This window comes from Petromyzon marinus, chromosome 57 (assembly GCF_048934315.1).
Source record: "Petromyzon marinus isolate PM22_M1 ecotype Great Lakes invasive population chromosome 57, UKy_Petmar_22M1.pri1.0, whole genome shotgun sequence".
Classification (NCBI taxonomy): domain Eukaryota; kingdom Metazoa; phylum Chordata; class Hyperoartia; order Petromyzontiformes; family Petromyzontidae; genus Petromyzon; species Petromyzon marinus.
In genome coordinates this window covers 10,073,738-10,101,276 of record NC_133723.1, presented here as the reverse complement: position 1 = coordinate 10,101,276, position 27,539 = coordinate 10,073,738, and the positions used below count along the sequence as shown (strand labels likewise).

General features: G+C 51.1%; 1 long non-coding RNA gene across 1 annotated transcript in view; it reads left to right on the top strand.

The window, feature by feature from the left end:
• The window catches only part of LOC116955051 (uncharacterized), a 38,381-nt gene extending 27,806 nt beyond the window's left edge, over window positions 1-10,575 (top strand). Inside the window, exons 2-3 of the long non-coding RNA XR_004404798.2 lie at window positions 2,512-2,656; window positions 8,074-10,575. This is a non-coding gene — a long non-coding RNA (uncharacterized LOC116955051). The remainder of the gene's footprint in view (window positions 1-2,511; window positions 2,657-8,073) is intronic.
• The last annotated feature ends 16,964 nt before the right edge of the window (window positions 10,576-27,539 follow it).

Below are 27,539 nucleotides of genomic sequence, written 5' to 3'. Positions count from 1 at the left end.
CTTACTACCCAGGAACAAAAATCGTGTGACATTGTGAATTCTTCACCACTCCGCACTACTCCTGGCTCATCAGCCACCTCCGTGTAGAATCACAGCTGTTGACTCTGCATCATCATCAGCAGCCACACGAAGAAAAATACAGAGACCCATAGACTCACACAGAGACCCATAGACTCAGACAGAGACCCATAGACTCATACAGAGACCCATAGACTCACACAGAGACCCATAGACTCACACAGATACCTGTAGACTCATATAGAGACCCATAGACTCACAGAGAGACCCATAGACTCACATAGAGACCCATAGACTCACACAGAGACCCATAGACTCACAAAGATACCCATAGACTCATACAGAGACCCATAGTCTCATACAGAGACCCATAGACTCATACAGAGACCCATAGACTCATACAGAGACCCATAGACTCACACAGAAACCCATAGACTCACCCAGAGACCCATAGACTCACACAGAGACCCATAGACTAATACAGAGACCCATAGACTCACATAGAGACCCATAGACTCACACAAAGACCTATAGACTGACACAGAGACCCATAGATTCATACAGAAACCCATAGAGTCATACAGAGACCTATAGACTCATACAGAGACCCATATTCTCATACAGAGACCCATAGACTAATACAGAAACTCATAGACTCACACAGAGACCCATAGACTCACACAGAGACCCATAGACTGACACAGAGACCCATAGACTCACACATAGACCCATAGACTCACATAGAGACCCATAGACTCATACAGAGACCCATAGTCTCATACAGAGACCCATAGACTCACACAGATACCCATAGACTCATACAGAGACCCATAGACTCAGACAGAGACCCATAGACTCACACAGAGGCCCATAGACTCATACAGAGACCCATAGTCTCACGTAGAGACCCTTAAATTTACACAGAGACTCATAGACTCACATAGTGACCCATAGACTCACAGAGATCCCATAGACTCACACAGAGACCCATAGACTTACAGAGACCCGTAGACTCACACAGTGACCCATAGACTCACACAGAGATCCCATAGACTCACACAGAGACACATAGACTCACACAGAGACCCACAAACTCACACTGAGACCCATAGACTGACAAAGAGACCCATAGACTCTTACAGAGACCCATATACTCACACAGAGATACATGGACTCACGTAGAGACCCATAAACTAACACTGAGACCCATAGACTCACACAGAGACCCATAGACTCATACAGTGACCCCGTAGACTCACACAGAGACCCCGTAGACTCACACAGAGACCCATAGACTCAGACCGAGACCCATAACGTCACACAGAGACCCATAGACGCATTCAGAGACTCATAGACTCATACAGAGACCCAAAAACTCATACAGAGACCCATAGACTCACACAGAAACCCATAGACTGATACAGAAACCCATATACTCATACAGAGACCCATAGACTCATACAGAGTCCCATAGACTGCTACAGAGACCCATAGACGCATACAGAGACCCATAGACTCACACAGAGACCCATAGACTCACACAGAGACCCATAGACTCACACAGAGACCCTTAGACTCACACAGAGACCCATAGATTCACACAAAGACCCATAGACTCACACAGAGGGCTTTGGATTCCAACCGAGACCCATAAACTCACGTAGAGACCCTTAGAGTCACACAGAGATCTATACGAAGGAGGAGGCATCATCGTCACCACAGCGATGATGATTCGCCACTCCGCTACTCCAGACGCAATCATCTGGCTCATTAACCACCACCATGTAGATTCACAGCTGTAGCTCTTCATCATCAACATCAGCCACACAAAAAATACAAATATCGAAACCAGATATATTTTTTCACGTGCTGTGAAACTGGGTCTTTACCGAAACGTCGCCTCATTAAATATTCTTCCGCTTAAGGCCACACATAGCTCGCGAAGTTGACGAACGTCTTCATTGTTTTGTATTATTATCCATAAGAGAGGTTTTTTTTGGGTGAGATCACGTGAGTAAAAACGTGTCGCTAAACCCGCCACCACCGGACACAGCCGGGTGGTGAAATAGTGACGAGTACAGCACACACACCGGCTGTGTGTTGGAGAGTTAAACCCTCAACATTTACAATTAGAGTACTCGAATTGTAAATGTCGTGGGTTCACTCTCTCACACAGCGGGGGGGGGGGGGGGGGGGTGATGGACTAGTAACGAATTGGCACGTCCCGTGAACGTGCCCACACTTTGCTCATTAGCTGACGAGGGTGGTGGTGGCTGGCTTAACGACACACATATATATTTACGCGATCTAACCCAACACACACCTCTCTGCCGTGGGCGATATTGGACGAGCAAGCCTACTCCTACGCTTCAAACTGACTTGTTGTTGTTGTTAATTTGCATCAAGAGGAAACACGCGTCCGGATGCAAGAAAATAAAATAAAATAAAAAACCCCCATACCCTCGCTTCTCGCTGTTCTCCGCTCGCTCTCAGCTCTCCGTTCGCCCCGGCATCGGCGCGGGGTTTTAACAGTCGACTGAGCGCTGTGAGTGACAAGAGAAGGGAGCCTTCTCATCCGACCCCGCGAATGCCAGAGACGCCCACCGCTGCGAGAGGCGGCAATCACGCGGATGCCCCGGTGAGACCCCCCCCCCCCCGCCGCCCACCTGCCCCCCCCTGGGGGCCCTGGCTGACTGACTTCCTCAAATGGGTGATAAATGTTGAGATGATAAAATGGCAAAGAGGCTGCTGCTGCTGCTGCCTCGCACCGTTTAATCCCTGTCGCCTCGTACGGTGACCCCGGGCCGAGTGGAGGGAGCGGGACGGGGGTGCTGGTTGGTGGTGTGAGCGATTTTTCCCCACTCACGGCCGCCTTTGTCTCCCCCACCCCCAAGTGCCGATGTTTCAGAATCAGAATTTTTTTTGTATTTATCCTGGGGAAAAAAATAAAAAGTAAAATCCGATGACCTACGAAGCTCTTGATTCTCTCTATTATCGATGTCCAAGTTTCACGTGGCGACGTTGGGGCTCTTTAGGATCACCACCACCACCGTCTCCCGTGTTCAACCACGTGTGCATTGCTGCTATTTAAAATATTGAGTTGGTTTTAATTTGTGTTGTTGTTTGTTTGTTATATAAATGTTTAGTCGAGTTAGTTTTGTTTGGTTTGTCGAACCCCCTTAATCAGATGGTTTAAGGCTGAGGCTGCTCCCTCGGACTTTGGTAGCTATCAATCGACGTTCACTACCTATGAGATCTTCACTCAAAAAACTGCTCTAGAGGAGTTGTACACCCCTAGCTGCCACTGCTATTCAGTGGCCTAAAATATGGCTCTAGATTTTGGTGTTATAATTTATTTACGTAGTTTATTGTTCAAAATTCGGTCACAGTCCCTATGATCACTGTTACATTGCATTTATGGCTTTATTTTGGTGATTTCGAAAACGTGTTTTTGTTTTTGGCCATGTATTTGTTTATTGTAGTACGGAGTTAGACTGATGGCCTTAATCTTAGTTGTCTTGTGGTTGTTGTTGTTATTTGACTTGCATCCCACTGGGATTTTTGCACACAGCGTTGGTGTACGGTGCTTTTTCAGGAATATTTTGATGTTTTTTTTCCTTGATTTTCTGTTTGCACAGTCACATAATCACTTTAAGATTTTTCTTATTCATGTTTTTTGTTTGTTGAGGTTGCACCCGATTCAAGAGCCGAATGGCTCACAGGGCTATACCAAATAAATAAACTATGAACTATGAACGTTTGTCTCGTCGACCTTAGTCATTACTTCCCGTTATGGATGTCTGTTGTGTGCGATGGCGGCGGCGATGATGATGATGCTCTTTGTTCTACATATTTATAAAAGGTACAGTTTGATTTAAAGCTTTCGTGACTGCAGGGATTCATATTATTGGTTCTTTCGGTAAAGTCACGTAGAAGGGAAACAATAAAATAATAAAAATATAAAACAATTAAATTATCACGACGTTTCGACTGCAACACAAGCAATCATCATCAGGTGTGAAAATCACAGCAAGAAAATTTGAAAAAAGTGGCGGTTTTTTTTTACGTTAGCACCACGGAGAGCGATTTGACAGTTTGTTCAGATGGACGAGTCCATCTATGTTCGGAAAAGAGGAGGGGGGAGACGAAAAAAAATGGATGCGGTCTGAAAGCCACCGTAAGCGTGAACAATCAATTAAGACCCAAAATGCTTTATCAAATCCTTCCAATGATTGCTAAGCCAGAATCCATCTTCTCGGTTGAAATTGTCTCTGTGTTTGTATATGTGGATAGCCTCATGAACGAATCTCTCATGGTAGCCAGATGGCTTGCAAAGAACCTCTGTCTTGGAGAAGTCAATGTTATGTGAGCCTACTGAATTATAACAATGATCTGCCACGGCCGAGGTGTTGCTCCTACCGTGTTTAAGGTCTGCTTTGTGTTCACAAATGCGGTCCGAGAAATGTCGTTTGGTTTCTTCAATGTAACTACTACCACAGAGGCAACTTAGTTTGTAGATGTCAGGTTACTGTGTGTCCGGAATCACATCTTTTACAGACGGAACCAGATCACGGATTTTATGTAATGTATTGAATCGGACCTGGATCTTGTGTTTATTCAAGATTTTGGAGATATTTTTTGTGATCCCCGCAATGTAGGGTAAAGTGATGGTTTTGAAAGGCTCCTCAAGAGGGTCCTTCTTCATGGTTGGAGTGATAGCTTTGCGGATTGTGTAGTCGGAGTAACCATTAGCCTTCAGAGCTTGGTGTACGTGCTTGAGTTCACTGGCTATGTGTTCCTGGTCGGATATGCATTGGGCTCTATGGTGCAGAGTCTTGATGAGGGAATTCTTCTGGGATGGATGGTGGTGGGAATCTGGTTTCAGATAAGCATCCGTATGGGTAGAACCAAGAATATAGATTACAGTTGTAATGACAGTAGAGCCTCCGTGCCCTGTGTGTCCACGGGAGGTAATGACAGCGGAGTCAGCTGTGATTGGGAAGGGACTGGTGGCCACGGGAGGTAATGACAGCGGAGTCAGCTGTGAGTGCGAAGGGACTGGTGGTTATGGGAGGTAATGACAGCGAAGTCAGCTGTGAGTGCGAAGGGACTGGTGGCCACGGGAGGTAATGACAGGGGAGTCAGCTGTGAGTGTGAAGGGACTGGTGGCCACGGGAGGTAATGACAGCGGAGTCAGCTGTGAGTGTGAAGGGACTGGTGGCCACGGGAGGTAATGACAGCGGAGTCAGCTGTGAGTGTGAAGGGACTGGTGGCCACGGGAGGTAATGACAGCGGAGTCAGCTGTGAGTGTGAAGGGACTGGTGGCTACGGGAATGATCGAGAAGACGGAGCGTGGTCAGGAGTCTGTCGGTAGCGGGAGCGTCCAGAGTCAGCGAGGATGAGCGAGAAGGGAGGTGTGGAGCTTGTTTCGGTGTATAAGGGGGAGACGCGCGGGAGACCCGGGGCTGTTGCGGTGGGGGTCTCCGCCTGATGTCAAGTGAACGCGTCTTCAATGAAGTGCCATCTCAAGAGAAGTGCGTCAAGTCGTCATTACGCATTGGTTGCATTTGATGGCACGACAGACGTGCACTCTGGGACACCGAGGGCACAGTCCTTCTTCATTGCAAGGCCACCACGAGGCCCATTGGCGGGCCCCTGTTGGCCTTTAGTGCGGAACCTCGTGACGATAGATCAAGAGTGAGGACACCCCCATCGTCGTCATCATCATCGTCATCATCATCCTCATCATAATCATCGTCATCATCATAATCGTTATCATCATCATCATCACCGTCATAATCATCGTCATCGTCATGATCATCATCATCATCGTCATCATCATCACCATCGTCATCATCATCGTCATCATCGTCGTGCTGCTGCTGTCAAACCCCCAATGGTTCCAAATGTAGTGGTGGCCCCTCACACTGCTGCTACTGCTGCTGCTGTCTTGTCGGCGATAGTGCCACCCACCGCCCTCCCCGCTGAGAATGTGTGAAGAGCACCGCCACCGGCCTAGGGAATCTGTTGCAGGCAAATGCGCATCTCGGATTTTCCCACGTAGGCGTTTGAACGTGGGCCTTGCATCAACTGACGAAGCACTCAATGTATTCAAGACATTCCTGGGCTCGAGATGATAATAATCACAGCGCACGGATCCACGCAACATCATCCGGGCAAGCATCCCGCGCCGCGGCTATCATTGCGACTACGACACGGGTAGAGTGGCCAACAGCGTACGGGCAACCCCTCCCGAGCAACGTCCGCGGCGAACGTCCTGCGAACGTCCAGCGAAACGTCCACGCGGTGCGAAACGCGGCGAGCCACGCGCCCGCGAGACCCCGGCGCTCGTGATCCGCCCGGTGACGCGGGAGGTGAAAGCCGCCGACATCGATCGCTCTCCACGATCACGTGTCGTGGCCTGTGGGGTTCTTCTACAGGAAAGCCTCCGCCGCCCCCTCCTTACTCACCTCAACCCTCCCTCCCTCCTCACCTCCCCACCCGCCCGCTCCCTCCCCCCCCCCGCCCCCACCTACACACCCACCCACCGTGAGCGCCGTCGATCGGTGCGAGGCTTGAGATGAAAAATGTCACGCGAAAAAAACAATTGTCTCCAACCTGCGAGATGTATAATAATGATTGTTATTATAATTGACGTTTAAACACTATTCTTTTTTTTTTTACTTTACCAGGTAAGACCGGCCCACTAAACTGCTATACAGAGAGCTCTTTCACAGAAGCGACCCTGGCTAGCACAAATGATAGCTCAAACTAAGTTGGCTTATCATCATCGCGTGGAAATGTATAGCGTGGTGGTGGTGGTGGTCGTGGTGGTGGTGGTTGTGGTGGTGGTGGTGGTGGTGTCGATTCTCAATGCGGAGGGGGGGGGGGGGGAAGAACCAGGCGGACCCGGAGAAAAATCCACGCGACCACGGGAAGAGAGACACGCAGACTCCAAATATACTCCAAATATACAGCAGCAGGCATCAGGGTCGAGATCGAATCCACGACCTCCTGTACACCAGGCGAGGTAGTTAACATCTCCTAGTCATCGTGATGATGATGAGAGAGACGCACACACCACGACCTCCTGTACACCAGGCGAGGTAGTTAACATCTCCTAGCCACCGTGATGATGATGAGAGAGACGCACACACCACGACCTCCTGTAGACCAGGCGAGGTAGTTAATATCTCCTAGCCACCGTGATGATGATGAGATAGACGCACATACCACGACCTCCTGTACACCAGGCGAGGTAGTTAACATCTCCTAGCCACCGTGATGATGATGAGAGAGACGCACACACCACGACCTCCTGTAAACCAGGCGAGGTAGTTAACATCTCCTAGCCACCGTGATGATGATGAGACGCACACACCACGACCTCCTGTAGACCAGGCGAGGTAGTTAACATCTCCTAACCACCGTGATGATGATGAGAGAGACGCACACACCACGACCTCCTGTACACCAGGCGAGGTAGTCAACATCTCCTAGCCACCGTGATGATGATGAGAGAGACGCAGACACCACGACCTCCTGTACACCAGGCGAGGTAGTTAACATCTCCTAGCCACCGTGATGATGATGAGAGAGACGCAGACACCACGACCTCCTGTACACCAGGCGAGGTAGTCAACATCTCATAGCCACCGTGACGCGAGCTTTCTCAATTCGCCCCGCTCTGTAGTCCGGGCAGTATAAAGGTGTAACCCACGTATGGTGGTGAAGTGTTCGCTACTCCCATCTAGTCCACGGACGTCTGACCCGAGTGGAAGAGTAGGCCAAGTACCCTGGACAGGAGGAGGAGCTCTCTATAGTGCCCTGTATTAGTATCATATAATGTGCCATTGTTCTATTGAGGGACTACTGCTGTGCGGTGTTGTCTTGGTGTGGTCTGGGACAGCGTTGTTGTTGTTATTTATTACCTTGCTCAAGCTTAATAGATCACACTAATATAATATATTTTAGAGATAATACATTGAGTGCATTGCTTTCCTTTCTCTATAAGTTTAACTCTTATCGTGTTTTTTTGTTGTTGTTGCGACTTAGCTGACACCGTGCCCACACTGGACGCCGATTGAAGACGAGCTTCATAGCTCATCGGATTCCGACTCCAGGCTAAATGAAGATCACGATTTAACTCTCCACCAGGTCAATATCGCAAACACACGCAAAGATCCGCTCTGTATCCGAACAGATTAGCAGGGTGAGTGCTGCTAGCGAGCATCTATGGAGGCCGGAACGGCACAAAGGTGGTTGGCCAGCACCACGCCCGGCCGCTTTTGGAACTCATTTGAGGCTGAGTCGATCTAGGGGAGGCCCAGGACCGGCTCAGATAATCGTCACCGGTGTTGGCCGTGAGCGGGAATCGAACTCGGTTCGCTGGGCTCGTAGCGCAGCGTATCGCTAACCGCTACACCACCGCTCCCCGCACACAGACACACACAGACGCACACACACAATCACACAGACACACAGATACAACAACAACAACCGCCATTCGCCAATAAATGGCGGTGACGTCACTACGACGCTTGTGCCAGGCTATGTGCACCCTGAGGCCACGTGAAGTGTCTAACGCCCGCTGGCAGGAGGTCACGGGGCAGACCCAGGTGCCACGGGTCGACTGACTGAGATGACTGGCTGATGCACCACCTGTGCCCCCTACTGTGCCAACCTGCTGTGCCTTAGCCACCCGGCGCTCCGCTCGTTGTTGTGAGCGTCGCTCCTCCGCCCTCCGTTGTTGTTGGAGGGCGACTGCCTCCAACTGCCCAGTAGCGTCCTTCACGAGCCTCCTCCGCAGAGGCCGATCTTGACACCGCTAGTACCAGTCATCGACAAGTCCACTCAGCTCCACGTCCTCCTGTACCACATCACTCCATCTCTTCTCTAGCCCGTGCCGCGCCCGTTTAGCCCCCTCGATCCGGCCGAACAAAAGCTGTTTCGGCATGCGGTGGCTGGGCATGCGGGCTACATGGCCCAGCCATCGCAGCCTTGCCCATCGGAGGAGCTCACCGATGGGAACTTGCCCAGATCTTTCAAGGATTTGTGAGCTCCTCACACAATCCAGTCTGGTTAAACCCAGGATGGATCGTAGGCAGGCCAGCCTAAATGTTTCTAACCGGCGAAGATGTACCATTAGGGGGGTCCACGTTTCGCAAGCGTAGTGAAGGGAGGGAATGACCGTGGCCGAGAAGACCTGAAGCTTAGTGCGGAGTGACAGACCAGGTAGCTTCCATAAAGCGTTACGCAACCGATTAAAAGATATTGCCGCTCGACTGATTCGGAGTGAGACCTCTGCTGTTAAACTGGAGCCGGTCATAAGCACACTGCCCAGATATGGGAAACTCTCCACTCTCTCCACAATTGCCCAATCACCGAATGGGAGTTGTGAGGGTGGAGTGTCCGATGGCACAAAATACCCAGGCAGGTGCTTAGTTTTGGTGGGGCTGATGGTAAAGCCCATCTCTTAGTGGCACGCTCCAGTCTCAGCAGCAGCGTCTCCAACTCCTCCTCTGAATGAGCAGCTATTACCAAATCATCGGCATACACAACGTGGTTGAGCAATAGGGAGCCATCCCTTGACCACACCCGGGCATCGATCAGCCTCCCATTATATTTGTACCAAATGGAGATTCCCCCGGTACAGCTATTGAAGGCTTCACGAACTACGTGGTCAAAATAGATGTTAAATAATGTGGGAGCCAGAGGATATCCCTGTCGCACCCCAAGGTGTACAGGGAATGGCTCTGACTCCCGGCCACGTAGTTTTACCCGGGCCCGCTCACCATCATGAAGGTCCTTAATGATCGTGAGCAGAGGGTCAGGGACTCCAAAAGAACGAAGAACAACCCAGAGCCCAGGCCTACTGATGGTATCATAGGCCTTGACCAGGTCAATAAAGCAGAGATGTAGGTCTTGTTGCAATTCCCTACACCTCTGCTGTAGCAGACGGACAGAAAATATGGCATCTGTGCAGGAAATTGTTGAACTTCGTTCGCACCGTACGTAGCCAACCGTGCTAATCTGTGGATTTCTATATGTCGAGGTGTCTGTGGGTCTCTGTGGTTGTATGTTCGTTGAATCGCTTTCGCACCGTACGTAGCCTACCGTGCTAATCTGTGGCTCTCTATTTGCTAAGTACGCAGCACCACTGCTAACGCTAACGCAGCAGCTGCATCACCGACCTATAAAGTAATCGGGATAAAGAGCTTGGTGGGAGGAAGTGAAAGCGATGATGGTTAAGGAATCCCATACGCACACAAAGCGATTGCCCCGAATGAGCCACAAGACCCACTCCGCTGATTTCTACAAGGAGCTATAAGCCATCATCACGCCAACTCCGCTCATCCTCGTAGCAGCAGCGGCGGCAGCGGCTTTTGGCTCCTGGCCATCGAACAAAGACGGCGCTCGCCGCATCGTCGCGCGGCGCTTGCAGATGCGCTCCTGCGGCCGTCTGGAACGCTCTTTCCTTCCGATGTTAGGAAGCCACTGGGAGCTATGACGCACTTTTAAAACATCTCGGATGAAATAAAATGTCTTTAGAACTGATTTTGTGTTTTGTTTCTTGTCTTCCCCACGCACTTCGGATGAGCACGGTTGGCTACGTACTTTGCGAAAGAAGTTCAGCATGCACACAGGGGTCGCATGACAGTCCCCTATCACCGACCCTCACTGACCAGTACGGTGAGGTATGGTCAAGCAACCACCCCCCACCCCACGGACACGACACGAGGAGGTTATTTATCCAGCATTGGATTGCCAACCGGCTGAAAACCAAGCAATCATTCATCACCAGCCGTGGTCACTCAACTGCTGGACGAATTCATCGCTCCATCATCTCCACCAAAGGGGCACATGGTACGTACACGCGTGACGCTGTGTGTGTCTCTCTGTCCATCTCTCCCCGAGTCAAAGGGCCACACGGCGATTGCGTTCAAGGGAAGAATCCAAAACCGGACCGGAGGGGTTCGGCTCATCGCGAGCGAGCGGACGAAGGCGTGCCTCCGGCTGTGGCCTTGGGGGGAGGAGTCTTTCAATATCGCGGCCCCCACCCCCTTCCCCCCTCCACCCCCTCCACCCACCAACGCCTCCTCACCTTCGTCCACCGCCCCCTGCCATCCCCCCCCCAACCACCACCCCCCTCCTCCCAGACCTCGCCGAGCCTCCACCACTATCACCGCACGTGCCATTGTAGATACGTGCATCGTTTTTGTATCCTACCACCACCACCACCACCCCCAACACCGCCACAGGAATTGTTTAGATGTCGTGATGAGAGACGGGAGACTTGCAAGAGATATCCACAATGGTTGTATCCTCGTCGTAAAAAAAAGGAAAAAAGAAAATCCGCGAGCCGCTTCTTTCCCAAGATGGCGATCAATTTTATTGTGTGGCGGCCATTTTTGTGTTCGGCGGCCATATTGTATTCTTTGGGGCGGCCATATTTGATTCTTTGGGGCGTGGCCAAAGGAATGCATCACCAGGTGGATGAAACATTGACCTCACGCAAACCCGTCTTCCCACAATGCGATGTGACGACAACATCGTACACCATTACTTTCAATATACAGGGTGCTTCAAAAATGTTTTAACACTTCTGAGAATTTGTAACAACGCCGCGAGAAATGTGCCGCCGCCGCCGCCTCCTGGGCTCTGGAGACCGCCTGGAGGAGATTCCAGGCGTAGCGTTGACAACGATGGCGAACGCGTGGGAGAGACTCTTGGACTTCTTTAAGCTATTAACATTACATTTGTTATCACGTTACAGTGCAATTATTATCCGTTCTTTTTCCATTACGAACGGTCGTCCCGTATAAGTGTTAAATATTTTTCAAGCACCGTGCACATCGGTTTATTTAGTATAAATACGTGCTGAACATTCTGGGGGTTGTTTGCTACTCGATAGCTCCTTCAGGGTAGCTATCCACACGCCAATTTAATAGTCCAACTTTTTGACATAGTTTTTACTTAATTCTTATCTGGCCCCCCGTTTTTAAACAAATAGCATCAGCAGAACTGAGATCATCCGTTGGGGCGCTAGGCGCCTCCTTCGTCCCGACTGGTAGGAGGAGGAGGACGGGTTGGACCCCGCGCGTGTTGCCAACGACAGAGATTTAATCTCAATGAGGCTCGATCGCTCAGCGCTCATTGATAGATCCGCGGCGACAACACCAACAACAACACGGAACAATGAACCCCACGCAGACAGACGCGCGCGCGTGTGTGTGTGCGTGTGTGCGTGTGTGTACATTATCTGTAAAGCTTTGTGCACGGATGTATACTTAGAGTAGCTCGTGACGGACGCCGCTGCCACTGGTCAGTTGGAGGCAGTCGCCCTCCAGCAACAACGGAGGGCAGAGGCGCGAAGCTCAAAACAACGAGCAGAGCGCTGAAACGCAACAAATTGGCCCAGTAGGGGCCACAGGTGGTGCACGTGCCAGTCATCTCAGTCAGTCAACCCATGGCACCACCTGGGGTCTGTCCCATGGCCTCCTGCCAGCGGGCCTTCGACACATCACGTGGCCTCAAAGTGCACCTAGCCTGGCACAAGCGCCGTGGTGACGTCACCACCACTTAGTGGTGAAAGACGGCCGTGAGGTTACTGAGAGCGCACAGGGGGCAGATAGAGAGGGGGGGGGGGGGCACCGCGGTGTCTATGAGATGTTAACTACCTCGCCTGGTATACAGGAGGTCGTGGTGTGTGCGTCTCTCTCATCATCATCACGGTGTCTAGGAGATGTTAACTACCTCGCCTGGTCTACAGGAGGTCGTGGGTTCGACCCCGACGCTGACGCCTGCTGCTGTATATTTGTATTTTGTGTCTCTCTCATCATCATCATCACCACGGTGGCTAGGAGATGTTAACTACCTCGCCTGGTATACAGGAGGTCGCGGGTTCGATCCTGACCCTGACGCCTGCTGCTGTATATTTGGAGTGTGTGTCTCTGTCATCATCATCATCACGGTGGCTAGGAGATGTTAACTACCTCGCCTGGTCTACAGGAGGTCGCGGGTTTGATCCCGACCCTGACGCCTACTGCTGTATATTTGGAGTTTGTGTCTCTCTCATCATCATCACCACTGTGGCTAGGAGACGTTAACTACCTCGCCTGGTCTACAGGAGGTCGCGGGTTTGATCCCGACCCTGACGCCTACTGCTGTATATTTGGAGTTTGTGTCTCTCTCATCATCATCATCATCACGGTGGCTATGAGATGTTAACTACCTCGCCTGGTCTACAGGAGGTCGCGGGTTCGATCCCGACCCTGACGCCTGCTGCTGTATATTTGGAGAGTGTGTCTCTCTCATCATCATCATCATCATCACGGTGGCTAGGAGATGTTAACTACCTCGCCTGGTATACAGGAGGTCGCGGGTTCGATCCCGACCCTGACGCCTGCTGCTGTATATTTGGAGTTTGTGTGTCTCTCTCTCCCCGTGGTCGCGTGGATTTTTCCCCGGGTCCTCCGGTTCCCCCCCCCCCCCCCGGCACATGAACCTCATGGCTGTACCCCAGGGTACCATAGTACCCCGGCTCTCGCGCAATGTCCGTGACGCAGTCATTCTTAGTCTGTTGATGGTCGGCGATGTGGCAGTCGACTCATCTGGACGAGCTGTACTCACGATGCACCACCACCACCACCACCACGGGGCGTGCCGCGAGCGTTCGGGGTTTCGGCGCCATCGTCCTCGCTGCGTGTCGACATCGCGGGGTGTGGCACCGATGTCGGATTGATTGCTACCCCAGTCGCGGAGTGAAGTACACCCTTGGGGAAAAATAAAAATAGTGGCCCAGAAATAAAATATTTAATTGCCTCGGCCCATATTGTATTATTTGGTACCCCGGGGTACCGCCATAAGGATCACTTTTAGAATCAGCATCACCACGCGTTTAGATGATTTGGCTGCTGCTGTAAATTTCCACGTGACGATAATCCCTCTTCGCTGAGCAGATATCATTTGTGTGATGGGCAGTTCGCTTCTGCAAAAAAACAAAAGCTACTTACGTACCCCGGTGGAGGGCTTACCTGGTACAATTAAACAAAACCGTTTAAAAATAATAGAAAAATTATAAGGACATTATCGTAATAGCGCACGAAAGTTCATACCCACCTTAAAACTCAAAACGTGAGAACAACTAAAAGCCATCTAGCCCCAGGAACAGAACCGCAGCTGTTACATCTTCAAAATTAAAAAAATGAGAGAGATATTTTTTTTTTTTAAATGGATAGAATGATGACTATCTTTACGGGGCATCTGTTCAGCAACGCGAGGGTGATTGGGGAATGTTCCATGAAATAAAATATAAAAAAAATATCCCGCCACACACTTGAATGGAATGCCTTCTAGAAGAGGGTTGGGGGTGGGGAGGGGTGGGTGGGTGGGTGGGTGGATGGGGTGGGGTTAGTGGGGTGGGGTGGTGAGTTGCGGTGGGTGGGGTGGGGGTTGGTGGTGTGGATTGGGATGGGTGGGGGGGATGGGATGGGTGGGTGGGGTGGGGTGGGTGGGGTGGGTGGGGTGGGGGGTGGGTTGGGGTGAGGTGGGTGGGGGGGATGGGATGGGTGGGGTGGAGTGGGTGGGGTGGGTGGGGTGGGGGGTGGGTTGGGGTGAGGTGGGTGGGTGGGGGGGATGGGATGGGTGGGGTGGAGTGGGTGGGGTGGGTGGGGTGGGGGGTGGCTTTGGGTTTTTTTTTGGGGGGGGGGGGGGCAGGAGGTGAATGGACAAAGTCTGAACGTTTGGCGGACGAGATAAGTTTCAGAGATGCCACTGCCAAAAAAAACGCGCGGCTCTTTCAGATAAGCACTCGCCTCTGTCCCGACTTCGTCCACCTATAAATATAATATAAAATAATAAAAACCAACCACGCACCCGACCGCCCCCGCCAGCGTGGGCTCAATCAGACAAACAGCGGTGACATTTAATCAGCAGTGATATACGCGCGATATTCACCTAACCGCGGGCGATATGGACGATGAAATTACCGCAATCAATCCGCCGTTGTCGATGATTGTACAGCGACGCGGTTTGTGGACAGGGACATAGAGAGAGAGACAGAGAGAGAGAGCGGACAAAGGAAATCCAACACATGTACTTGCTGCATTCGCTGGTATTATTAACACACGGACCGAGGACTGCCCGACATTATAAATAATGAAACGCATTCCCACCGATTCTGCAAAAAAGTCCCAATAGAATGCGGTTTAATATCTTGGAGGCTTGCGAAGGATTTGTTTCAATCTGTCGAAGCGTTGTCCAAGTCATTGCAAATGGGATTTCGTAATAGATTTGTGTGTGAGTGTGTGTGGGTGTGTGTGTGTCAGTGTGTGGGTGTGTGTCCGTGTGTGGGTGTGTGTCCGTGTGTGGGTGTGTGTCAGTGTGTGGGTGTGTGTCCGTGTGTGGGTGTGTGTCCGTGTGTGTCAGTGTGTGTCCGTGTGTGTCAGTGTGTGTCCGTATGTGGGTGTGTGTCAGTGTGTGTCCGTGTGTGGGTGTGTGTCAGTGTGTGTGGGTGTGTGGGTGTGTGTCAGTGTGTGGGTGTCTAATTCCGTGTGTGGATGTGTGTCCGTGTTTGGGTGTGTGTCAGTGTGTGGATGTGTGATTCCGTGTGTGGGTGTGTGTCCGTGTGTGGGTGTGTGTCCGTGTGTGGGTGTGTGTCCGTGTGTGGGTGTGTGATTCCATGTGTGGGTGTGTGATTCCGTATGTGGGTGTGTATCAGTATGTGGGTGTGTGTCAGTATGTGGGTGTGTGTCAATGTGTGGGTGTCTAATTCCGTGTGTGGGTGTGTGTCCGTGTGTGGGTGTGTGTCAGTGTGTGTCAGTGTGTGGGTGTGTCAGTGTGTGGGTGTGTGTCAGTGTGTGGGTGTGTCAGTGTGTGTCAGTGTGTGAATGTGTGTCAGTGTGTGGGTGTGTGTCAGTGTGTGGGTGTGTGTCAGTGTGTGGGTGTGTCAGTGTGTGTCAGTGTGTGGGTGTGTGTCAGTGTGTGGGTGTGTGTCAGTGTGTGTCAGTGTGTGGGTGTGTGTCAGTGTGTGGGTGTGTGTCAGTGTGTCAGTGTGTGGGTGTGTGTCAGTGTGTGGGTGTGTGTCAGTGTGTGGGTGTGTGTCAGTGTGTGGGTGTGTGTCAGTGTGTGGGTGTGTGTCAGTGTGTGTCAGTGTGTGGGTGTGTGTCAGTGTGTGGGTGTGTGTCAGTGTGTGTCAGTGTGTGGGTGTGTCAGTGTGTGGGTGTGTGTCAGTGTGTGGGTGTGTCAGTGTGTGTCAGTGTGTGAATGTGTGTCAGTGTGTGGGTGTGTGTCAGTGTGTGGGTGTGTGTCAGTGTGTGGATGTGTGTCAGTGTGTGTCAGTGTGTGGGTGTGTCAGTGTGTGGGTGTGTGTCAGTGTGTGGGTGTGTCAGTGTGTGTCAGTGTGTGAATGTGTGTCAGTGTGTGGGTGTGAGTCAGTGTGTGGGTGTGTGTCAGTGTGTGGATGTGTGTCAGTGTGTGTCAGTGTGTGGGTGTGTGTCAGTGTGTGGGTGTGTGTCAGTGTGTGTCAGTGTGTGGGTGTGTGTCAGTGTGTGGGTGTGTGTCAGTGTGTGTCAGTGTGTGGGTGTGTGTCAGTGTCGCGGTTAGCGCTTTGAAGCGCTACGAAGCCAGCGACCTGAGTTCAATTCCCGCTCACGTCCAACACCGGTGACGATTATATGAACCGGTCCTGGGCCTCCCCTAGGTCGACTCAGTCTCAAAATGAGTGCCTGGTGCGGTGTGTAAACATCGGGAGACAAAAGCGGCCGGGCGTGGTGTTGGCCACCCACCCCTGGAGTTCACAAGTGCGACTCGCTAAAAGCACTTGCCCCAAAACTCTGTTAAAGCTATACGGGGGGGGGGATTTTGCATTTTGTTAAACATATTTCCGGGATTTTTTACAGTTTACAATATTCCTGTATTGTGTATGTGTGTATATAAAAAAACAGAAGCCTCATAAATTATAATTTTAATTGAAGTTATTTGCATGGATCAGCGAACGTACGCAGAGTTAATGACATCATTCAAACCCCGGTAAGCCAAGTTAGAACTGGGCAGCACCCGCCACTGAAAACTAAAACATTTTTTTTATCTTACCAGGTAAGGCCTCTGCTGAGCTACGCTGCTCTTTTTCAGAAGCGACCTGGCCATCACAAATGATAGCTCAACGAAGTGGCTCACCACCATCACCACCACCATCATCATTGTGTGGGAATTTATAGCAGCAGCCAAATGACTCTAAACGCGTGGTGATGTCGATTCTCAAATGTGGACAGGGAAAAAACCCGGAGGGACACGGAGGAGAAAATCCACGCGTCAAGGGAGAGAGAGACACGAAGCCTTCAATTAGACAGCAGCAGGCGTCAGGGTCGAGATCGAACCCACGACCTCCTCCATAGCAGGCTGAGTTTGAGTCGAAGATCGGCAGGCTTCGAGCGGTGCGGTTAGGTGGGGGAATACCTGAAAATCACGGAAACTATCACAGTGTCGCGAGTCTCACCGTGGACACAGCCTCCACCACCCCCCCCCCCCCCGCCGGGTGGCAGTGGTGGCCGCAAACCCGATGCTTTGAGTGTCTATGTATCTCTATGAGTCTCTATGTATCTCTATGAGTCTCTATGTATCTATATGAGTCTCTATGTATCTCTATGAGTCTCTATGTATCTATATGAGTCTCTATGTATCTCTATGAGTCTCTATATACGTGTACCTCTGAATCTATACGTATCTCAGTGAGTCTCTATGCGTCTTAATGTATCTCTATGAGTCTCTATGTATCTCTATGAGTCTCTATGTATCTCTATGAGTCTCTATGTATCTCTATGAGTCTCTATGTATCTATATGAGTCTCTATGTATCTCTATGAGTCTCTATGTATATCTTTGAGTCTCTATGTATCTCTATGAGTCGCTATGTATCTCTATGAGTCTCTATGTATCTCTATGAGTCTCTATTTATCTCTATGAGTCTCTATGTATCTCTATGAGTCTCTATATACGTGTACCTCTGAATCTATACGTATCCCAATGAGTCTCTATGCGTCTTTATGTAGCTCTATGAGTCTCTATGTGTCTCTGTGTATGTCTATGAGTCTCTATGTTAGTTTAATTTATTAAGTTTGTTGAGCCAACAGGCCAGGATTGCGCACCACTTATCCCACTTTTCACCCAGGCACCTGAAGAGCATCACACACGAAGTGTTTATAACCTTTCATGAACACTAACAATAACATATTTAAGAGTCACAGTTAAAAATTAAAATGTTCGTATGTCCTTTGCCAACAGAGGCCAGTGAGCTAGTTGCAGGAAAATTAACAGGCTGATCTCACGCCACATTTAATTGCGTCCACAAAACAAAGACACACACAACACGCAGGCGTGCTAAAAGCCAATTTTCTCGGTGTTATCACAACCGAAAATTAAAACTACCCATTAAAAAAAACGACGAAACTAAATAAAATGCATCGTGACCAGCCGCAGTTGACTTCCCAACGCGAGCTTTTAATTAAAACGATATCGTCCCCGGCGTCCCCAGCGCACAGGTGATAGTGAATCATTCAGCGGGGATCCCAATTCGATTTCCTTCCCCCAACACAACGAAGTCTCCAATCTGTTCCCAATCTGCCCAAAACATCACCAATTGCCTCCCCACCCCACCCCGCTTTTGTAATTAAAACACCTTGGTCACGCTGAGCTCCCTGTTGATCTGTCTAACGTTTTCATTCAAGCGGTTATCTGAACCCAGCCGCAAACTGGACCTGAGCCCACAGCACCGGTGAGCACTGAGCCCCAGAGTGCCGAGGGTTCAATCTCCCTGAGTGAATTGTTCCATTCCACTGAACCAGTGTCTACAACATTCAACTCCACTCAACCAGTGTCTACAAAATTCAACTCCACTAAACCAGTGAATCCAACATTCATCTCCACTAAACCAGTGAATCCAAGATTCAACTCCACTCAACCAGTGAATCCAACATTCAACTCCACTAAACCAGTGAATCCAACATTCAACTCCACTAAACCAGTGAATCCAACATTCAACTCCACTAAACCAGTGAATCCAACATTCAACTCCACTAAACAAGTGAATCCAAGATTCAACTCCACTCAACCAGTGTCTACAAGATTCAACTCCACTAAACCAGTGAATCCAAGAATCAACTCCACTAAACCAGTGAATCCAAGATTCAACTCCACTAAACCAGTGAATCCAACATTCAACTCCACTAAACCAGTGAATCCAACATTCAACTCCACTAAACCAGTGAATCCAACATTCAATTCCACTAAACCAACCAGTCCAAGGTTGTGTGTGTGGGGGGGGGTGATGAAACGTCGTCTGTGTTACGAGCTATTGGGAGCCACCGATCTCACTCACAGGTGTGGCGGGCTACCGGGGAGGAGTGGGGTGAGACTCTCCGTCTCACCGCGCCTCTGATGGTGCTCATAACGCTGGCACCGCGCATGTGTGTGGCACGTTGTATGATGGTGAAAGGGCGAGTGGGGTGCAAACACGGCGTGGAATTGATAGCCTATGCAACGAAAGTATTTAGTTTTTATTATTTTACCCGGATAAGGCCCACTCAGCTGCTATGGAACTCTTTTTCAGAAGCGACCTGGCAATTGCTCACAAATGATAGCTCGATGAGGAGGCGTATCATAATCATCATCATCACGTGGACATCAGCGGTCAAATACTCTGATCCGCGCGATGTCGATTCGAAATGTGGAGGGGGGAAAGCAGAGGAGCCGGAGACAAATCCACGCGACCACGGGGAGAGAGAGAGAGACACGCAAACTCCAAATACACAGCAGCAGACGTCAGGGTTCGGGATCGAACCCACGGCCTCCTGTAGACCAGGCGAGGTAGTTAACATCTCCTAGACACCGTGATGATGATGATGATGAGAGAGAGACACGCAAACTCCAAATATACAGCAGCAGACGTCAGGGTTCGGGATCGAACCCACGACCTCCTGAAGACCAGGCGAGGTAGTTAACATCTCCTAGCCACCGCGGTGACACGTGACAATGGCCTCGTGCTACGACGAGTGAAAGCCACCGAGACTCTCCTCTCGCTTCACTCACCAGACTCCCCGGTCCGCTGGTGGAAATTCCACATTCCCATGGCTAAAAGGCCAATCGGGTGACGCTAAGCACCGGCAAAAACCCAAGCAACAGCTTCAGGGCTCACAACCCCCAGTAGCCGAAGGGGACCCCTGGAGAATGCCCCCCCCCCCCGCCGCGGAAGTTGACGCTACAGAACTGCTTCTTGATGCCAGTTCAACGGGCTGCTACAACCAGGCTGTGTGTGGCCGCGCGCGTGCTTGCGTATTGCTCGCACAGAGTTCATTGGACGTGATAATAATGATGATGAAGCAAAATGAGTCGAGAGAGATCGAATGCAGCCACTTTTAGCGTGCTCTGTGGATTATGATCACGCACCTCTTACCTGCTCTGTATTGCAAAGAATACATTTGGGGTGCGTTTTGTAATCGGAATCAGGAGGCAACCCGTTTGGCACGCAGGGGTTTCGCGACCAATGCTTCTCGTAATCAGGTGTTAATTTTGGTTTATGTTGGGTCAGATCACGTAAATATAATTGTGTCGTTAACCCCGCCACCACACGACACAGCCAATCAGTAAAGTGTCCTCACATAAACGAAACGTGACAATTGGTTATTGGTTCAGCACGTACCCGCGTGCTGCACCAGTAAACCCAAAAAGTTTACACTTCGAGTCCTGTAACGTGCCGCTGGTAGTTACATCCTGAATCATCAGAGGAATCCGAAGAGCTATAAAGCTCTTTATCACAGATCTCCGGTATGGGCGAGTCACGACGTTCCACAAAGCAATGAGTTCGATGCCCGCTCACGGTCAACACTGTCAGTGACGAAAATCTGAACTGGTCCAGGGCCTCCCCTAGGTCAACTCAGCGTCAAATGAGTACCCGGTGCGATGTGTAAACATCGCCACTGGGGAAACAAAGACGATCGGGCGGGGTGCTGGTGGCCACCCCCTCGTGTGCCGTGCCGGCCTAGATAGGTGCTCGTTAACAGCACTTTCCCTAACAGTATGTTAAGGCTACACGGGGTAGCTTTGTCTTTGCGTTTGACCAGATTTGTGCGGGGCGTGGTAGTGTAGTCTATGTATGTTGAACTTATTTCGCACCGTACGAAGGCAACTGTGATAATATGAGGTTGAGATCCAGATTCCAACCCAGGATCTCAGGTTCACGACAAGTCGGACATCTGTGAAAGAGCTTCATAGCTCATCGGATTCCTCCTACGTTCTAAATAAAGATTCAGATTTAGATTTCTGATCACCTTGTAGGCATTCAGCTACGGACGGTTTCATCATCAGGAATTATTTCGTGGAGTTCCGTTCGTTTGGGAAGAGAGATAAAGAAATTAAGAGAGAGAGAGAGAGTATCCTTAGAAAAATAAATCTTCTGCCTATTACATTTTTATAAAAAGGGATTTAATCTCAGCTTGGCTTCTTTATAATTTCCTTTTTTTCCGGGACACTGCGCAATATTAGAGAGAGACAGGGGGGGGGGGGGGTATTGCATAAGCACGCATGCATTAACGTATAGAAGAAAAAAACCCCACACATCATCATTTTAATTTCAAAGGCGTCGCACAGCCGGGAGTTGCGTTCAAGGTCCCTTCAATTTCGCGACTCAAAAAATGATCGCGAGCCATGCCCCGAGAAGACCACACCAGAGTAGTGAGCCATCCTCTATGAAGGACGTTAGGGCAGCCTGTCAGGACTGGCTGCTGCTGATGTTGCTGCTGCTACTGCTGTTGCTGCTGCTACTGCTGCTGCTGTTGCTGCTGCTACTGCTGCTGCTGCTGTTGCTGCTGCTACTGCTGCTGCTGTTGCTGCTGCTACTGCTGCTGCTGTTGCTGCTGCTACTGCTGCTGCTGTTGCTGCTGCTACTGCTGCTGCTGTTGCTGCTGCTACTGCTGCTGCTAAAGTGGCCCCGCGGGATAGAGTCATCCTGGTGGGTGACTTCAATGCCCGAGTGGGTCATGATGCTGGCACCTGGGCTAGAGTTATTGGAAGGCATGGGCCAGATCAGCTCAATAACAACGGTAGGAGGCTGCTAGACTTATGGTGTAGCCTATGGGCTTGTAATTACCAACACGCTGTTCTGGCATCGGCGCTTCCACACAACATCATGGATGCACGCCGGGTCCAAGCAAGAACATCTGCTGGACTTTATAGTGACGGAACAGCGGATGCGGGCCCATGTCCTTGACACCAGGACCAACCGTGGAGCTGATCTGCCCTCTGACCATCGACTTATCATCTGTAAGATGCTCCTGCCTTTCTTCCATTCCGGTGGTGGGTGTACACTCAGGACCCCATTCAAACCCGCAGTGGCATGGTCTCAGCTAGTTGAGCGAGGCTTAGGACTGTGGCTCATGCAGCTGCAATGGCTGCTTTGGGTACACAGTCCAAACCTCTCCAGAGACCTTCGCTGACGGAGGAAATGTTCCGGCTGGCTGAGAAAAAGCGACAGGCGCACTCTCATCGTCTACAGAAACCCACGTCGGAGAATGAGGAGGCTTACCGCAGCCTTCGCTCGGAGGTTCGGAGAGCCGTGAGGCGCGGGTTGCTGTGAAGATGGAGTCTGTCTCAGTTACCCGTGATCACAAATCACTCTTAAACTCCATAAAAAAAGTAACTCCCAGAGCTACACCTATCACCATTATTATAGGAAAAAACGGTGATCCGATCTTCAACCCCCAGGAGCAGATTTGCAGATTTGCTGAGCATTTCTGTGAGCTCTTGGGGGCGGGGAAATCCCTCAGCCTAGAAAACTTCATGGGGCAAAGTGGGGATGACCCTGCCGAGGCTGCGGTGCCCCAAATATTGGAAGAGGCAGTCACCCTCTGTGAGTGACTGGTTCAAGTGCCATCTGTTGAGGAAATACGGAAAGTGATCCAAAGTCTGAGATCACGAAAAGCGCCAGGCAGAGATGATCTCCCAAGCGAAATGTTTAGGGAGTGTGGCGTTTGTGTGCAGACTGCTCTACATGACATCATAACAACAGTCTGGACCCCTGGACGGGTTCCACAGAATTGGAAGGATGCCCTGGTGATCCCCCTCTTTAAGAAGGGGGCCCGCACAGACTGTAACAACTACAGGAGCATCTCCCTCCTCAGTGTGTCGTGAAAGGTCCTGGCAAGGATTATTCAACATCGCCTTGCCAGGAACGCTGAGGAGAGGCTTGCGGAGCCCCAAAATGTGGTTTCAGGCCAGGGCGGTCTTACACAGATGCCATAGTTTCTGTCCGTCTACTACAGCAGAGGTGAAGGGAATTCCAACAGAACCTACATCTCTGATGTATTAACCTGGTCAACGCACATTAAAACCATCAGTAAGCTTGGGCTCTGGGTTCTTCGTGCTTTCAGAGTCCCCGACTCTCTACAAAATGGATGTCCTCTGGCTCCCACATTATTTAACAACTTTTTCGACGACGTAGTTCGTGAAGCTTTCAATGTCTGTACCTTCTGGTACAAATACAATGGGAGGCTGATCGATGCCCGTGTTCGGTCAAGGGATGGCTCCCTACTGGCCAACCATGTTATGTAGACCGTTGATCAGATTAGTGCTGCTCACTCGGAAAAGTTGTAGGCGCTGCTGCTGAACCTGGAGGGTGCCACTAAGCGGTGGGGCCTTACCATGAGCCCCACCAAAACTAAACGCCTGCCTGGGTATTTTTGCCATCAAACACTGCACCACCTCAACATTCCCATTGGTAATGGGGCAGTTGTGGAGAGAGTGGAGAGTCTTCCATAGCTGGGCAGTGTGCTTATGACCGGCTCCAGTTTAACAGCAGAGGTCTGTTCATCGGTTGCCTAACGCTGTGTGGAAGTTACCTGGCCTGTCGCTCCGCACTAAGCTTCAGGTTTTCTTGGCCACAGGCATGCCCTCCCTTCTCTACGCTTGCGAAACGTGGACCCCCCCTAATGGAGAATCTCGCTGGTTATAAACATTTAGGCTGGCCTGCCCAGGATCCATCCTGGGTTTAACCAGACTGGATTGTGTGAGGAGCTCACAAATCCTTGAAAGATCTGGACAAAGTCCCATCGGTGAGCTCCTCCGGCAGGCAAGGCTGCGTTGGCTGGGCCATGTAGCCCGCATGCCCAATCACCGCATTCCTAAACAGCTTTTGTTCGACCGGATAGAGGGGGCTAAACGGGCGCGGCACGGGCTAGAGAAGAGATGGAGTGGTGTGGTACAGGAGGACGTGGAGCTGAGTGGACTTGCCGATGACCGGTACCAGCGGTGTCAAGATCGGCCTCTGTGGAGGAGGCTCGTGAAGGACGCTGCTACTGGGCAGTTGGAGGCAGTCGCCCTCCAACAACAACGGAGGGCGGAGGAGCGACGCTCACAACAACGAGCGGAGCGACGGGTGGCTAAAACACAGCAAGTTGGCACAGTAGGGGGCACAGGTGATGCATCAGCCAGTCATCTCAGTCAGTCGTCCCGTGGCACCTGCTGGGTCTGCACCGTGACCTCCTGCCCACGGGTGTACAACACTTCACGTGGCCTTCGAGTGCACTTGGCCTGGCACGAGCCCCCGTGGTGACGTCACCACCACCCGATGGCGAATGACGGTTGTTGTTGCTGCTGCTGTAGCTGCTGTTGTTGTTATTGTTGCTGCTGCTGTTGTTGCTGCTGCAGCTGCTGTTGTTGTTGCTGCTGTTGCAGCTGTAGCTGCTGATGCTGTTCGATCGATTTCTCAGCTACATTGGGCGGAAGACGAAGACACTTCCACACGGCCTTGTGTTGTATCTTTTAATAGCTAAAACATAGACAAAGATCCCCCGCCCTCGTCTAGCCTTCAACAGGCTGTTGGGACAAGTGCTTTTTAGCGAGTCGCAACGCTTATGAAGGCCGACACGGGAAAGCACGCGTGGGTGGGTGGCCAGTTTCACACACACACCCCTACACCACACACACACCTTCACCACACACACACACACCTTCACCACACACACACCTTCACCACACACACACCTTCACCACACACACACCTTCACACACACCTTCACCACACACACACCTTCACACACACCTTCACACACACCTTCACACACACACACCTTCACACACACACAAAGATCCCCCGTATAGCCTCAACAGACTGTAGGGACAAGTGCTGTTAGCGAGCACCTATGAAGGCCGGAACGGTACATGAGGAGGTGGGTGGCCAGCACCACGCCCGACCGCCTTTGTCTCCCTAGTGGCGATATTTACACACCGCACAAGGTACTCATTTGAGGCTGAGTCGACCTAGGGGAGGCCCGGGACCGGTTCAGATGATCGTCACCGGTGTTGGCCGTGAGCGGGAATCGAACCCGGGTCGCCAGGTTCATAGCGCAGCGTAGCGCTAACCGCTACACTATCGCTCCCCTTCACCACACACACCTTCACCACACACACACACACCTTCACCACACACACACACACCTTCACCACACACACACACACCTTCACCACACACACACACCTTCACCACACACACACTTTCACCACACACACACCTTCACCACACACACACACCTTCACCACACACACACACCTTCACCACACACACACACACACCTTCACCATACACACACACACCTTCACCACACACACACACACACCTTCACCACACACACACACACCTTCACCACACACACACACCTTCACCACACACCCCATTCACCACACACCCACACACTATCCTTCACCACGCACAAACACCTTCACCACACACACACACCTTCACCACACACACACCTTCACCACACACACACCTTCACCACACACACACACACCTTCACACACACACACCCCATTCACCACACACACACACCTTCACCACACACACACACACCTTCACACACACACCCCATTCACCACACACACACCTTCACCACACACACACACCCCTTCACCACACACACACTTTCACCACACACACACACACCCTCACACACACCCCTTCACCACACACACACACACCTTCACCACACACATTCACCACACACACACCTTCACCACACACACACACACACCTTCACCACACACACACACACACCTTCACCACACACACACACACACCTTCACCACACACACACCTTCACCACACACACACCTTCACCACACACACACCTTCACACACACCTTCACCACACACACACCTTCACACACACCTTCACACACACCTTCACACACACCTTCACACACACACAAAGATCCCCCGTATAGCCTCAACAGACTGTAGGGACAAGTGCTGTTAGCGAGCACCTATGAAGGCCGGAACGGTACATGAGGAGGTGGGTGGCCAGCACCACGCCCGACCGCCTTTGTCTCCCTAGTGGCGATATTTACACACCGCACAAGGTACTCATTTGAGGCTGAGTCGACCTAGGGGAGGCCCGGGACCGGTTCAGATGATCGTCACCGGTGTTGGCCGTGAGCGGGAATCGAACCCGGGTCGCCAGGTTCATAGCGCAGCGTAGCGCTAACCGCTACACTATCGCTCCCCTTCACCACACACACCTTCACCACACACACACACACCTTCACCACACACACACACACCTTCACCACACACACACACACCTTCACCACACACACACACCTTCACCACACACACACTTTCACCACACGCACACCTTCACCATACACACACACCTTCACCACACACACACACCTTCACCACACACACACACACACCTTCACCATACACACACACACCTTCACCACACACACACACACACCTTCACCACACACACACACACCTTCACCACACACACACACCTTCACCACACACCCCATTCACCACACACCCACACACTATCCTTCACCACGCACAAACACCTTCACCACACACACACACCTTCACCACACACACACCTTCACCACACACACACCTTCACCACACACACACACACCTTCACACACACACCCCATTCACCACACACACACCCCTTCACCACACACACACACCTTCACCACACACACACACACCTTCACACACACACCCCATTCACCACACACACACACCTTCACCACACACACACACCCCTTCACCACACACACACTTTCACCACACACACACACACCCTCACACACACCCCTTCACCACACACACACACACCTTCACCACACACATTCACCACACACACACACCTTCACACACACACCCCTTCACCACACACACTCCTTCACCACACACACACCCCTTCACCACACACACACTTTCACCACACACACACACACCCTCACACACACCCCTTCACCACACACACACACCTTCACCACACACACACACTCCTTCACCACACACCCCTTCACCACACACACACCCCTTCACCACACACACCCCTTCACCACATACACACACACCCCTTCACCACACACACACCTTCACACACACACCCCTTCACACACACACACCTTCACACACACACACCCCTTCACACACACACACCTTCACACACACACACCTTCACA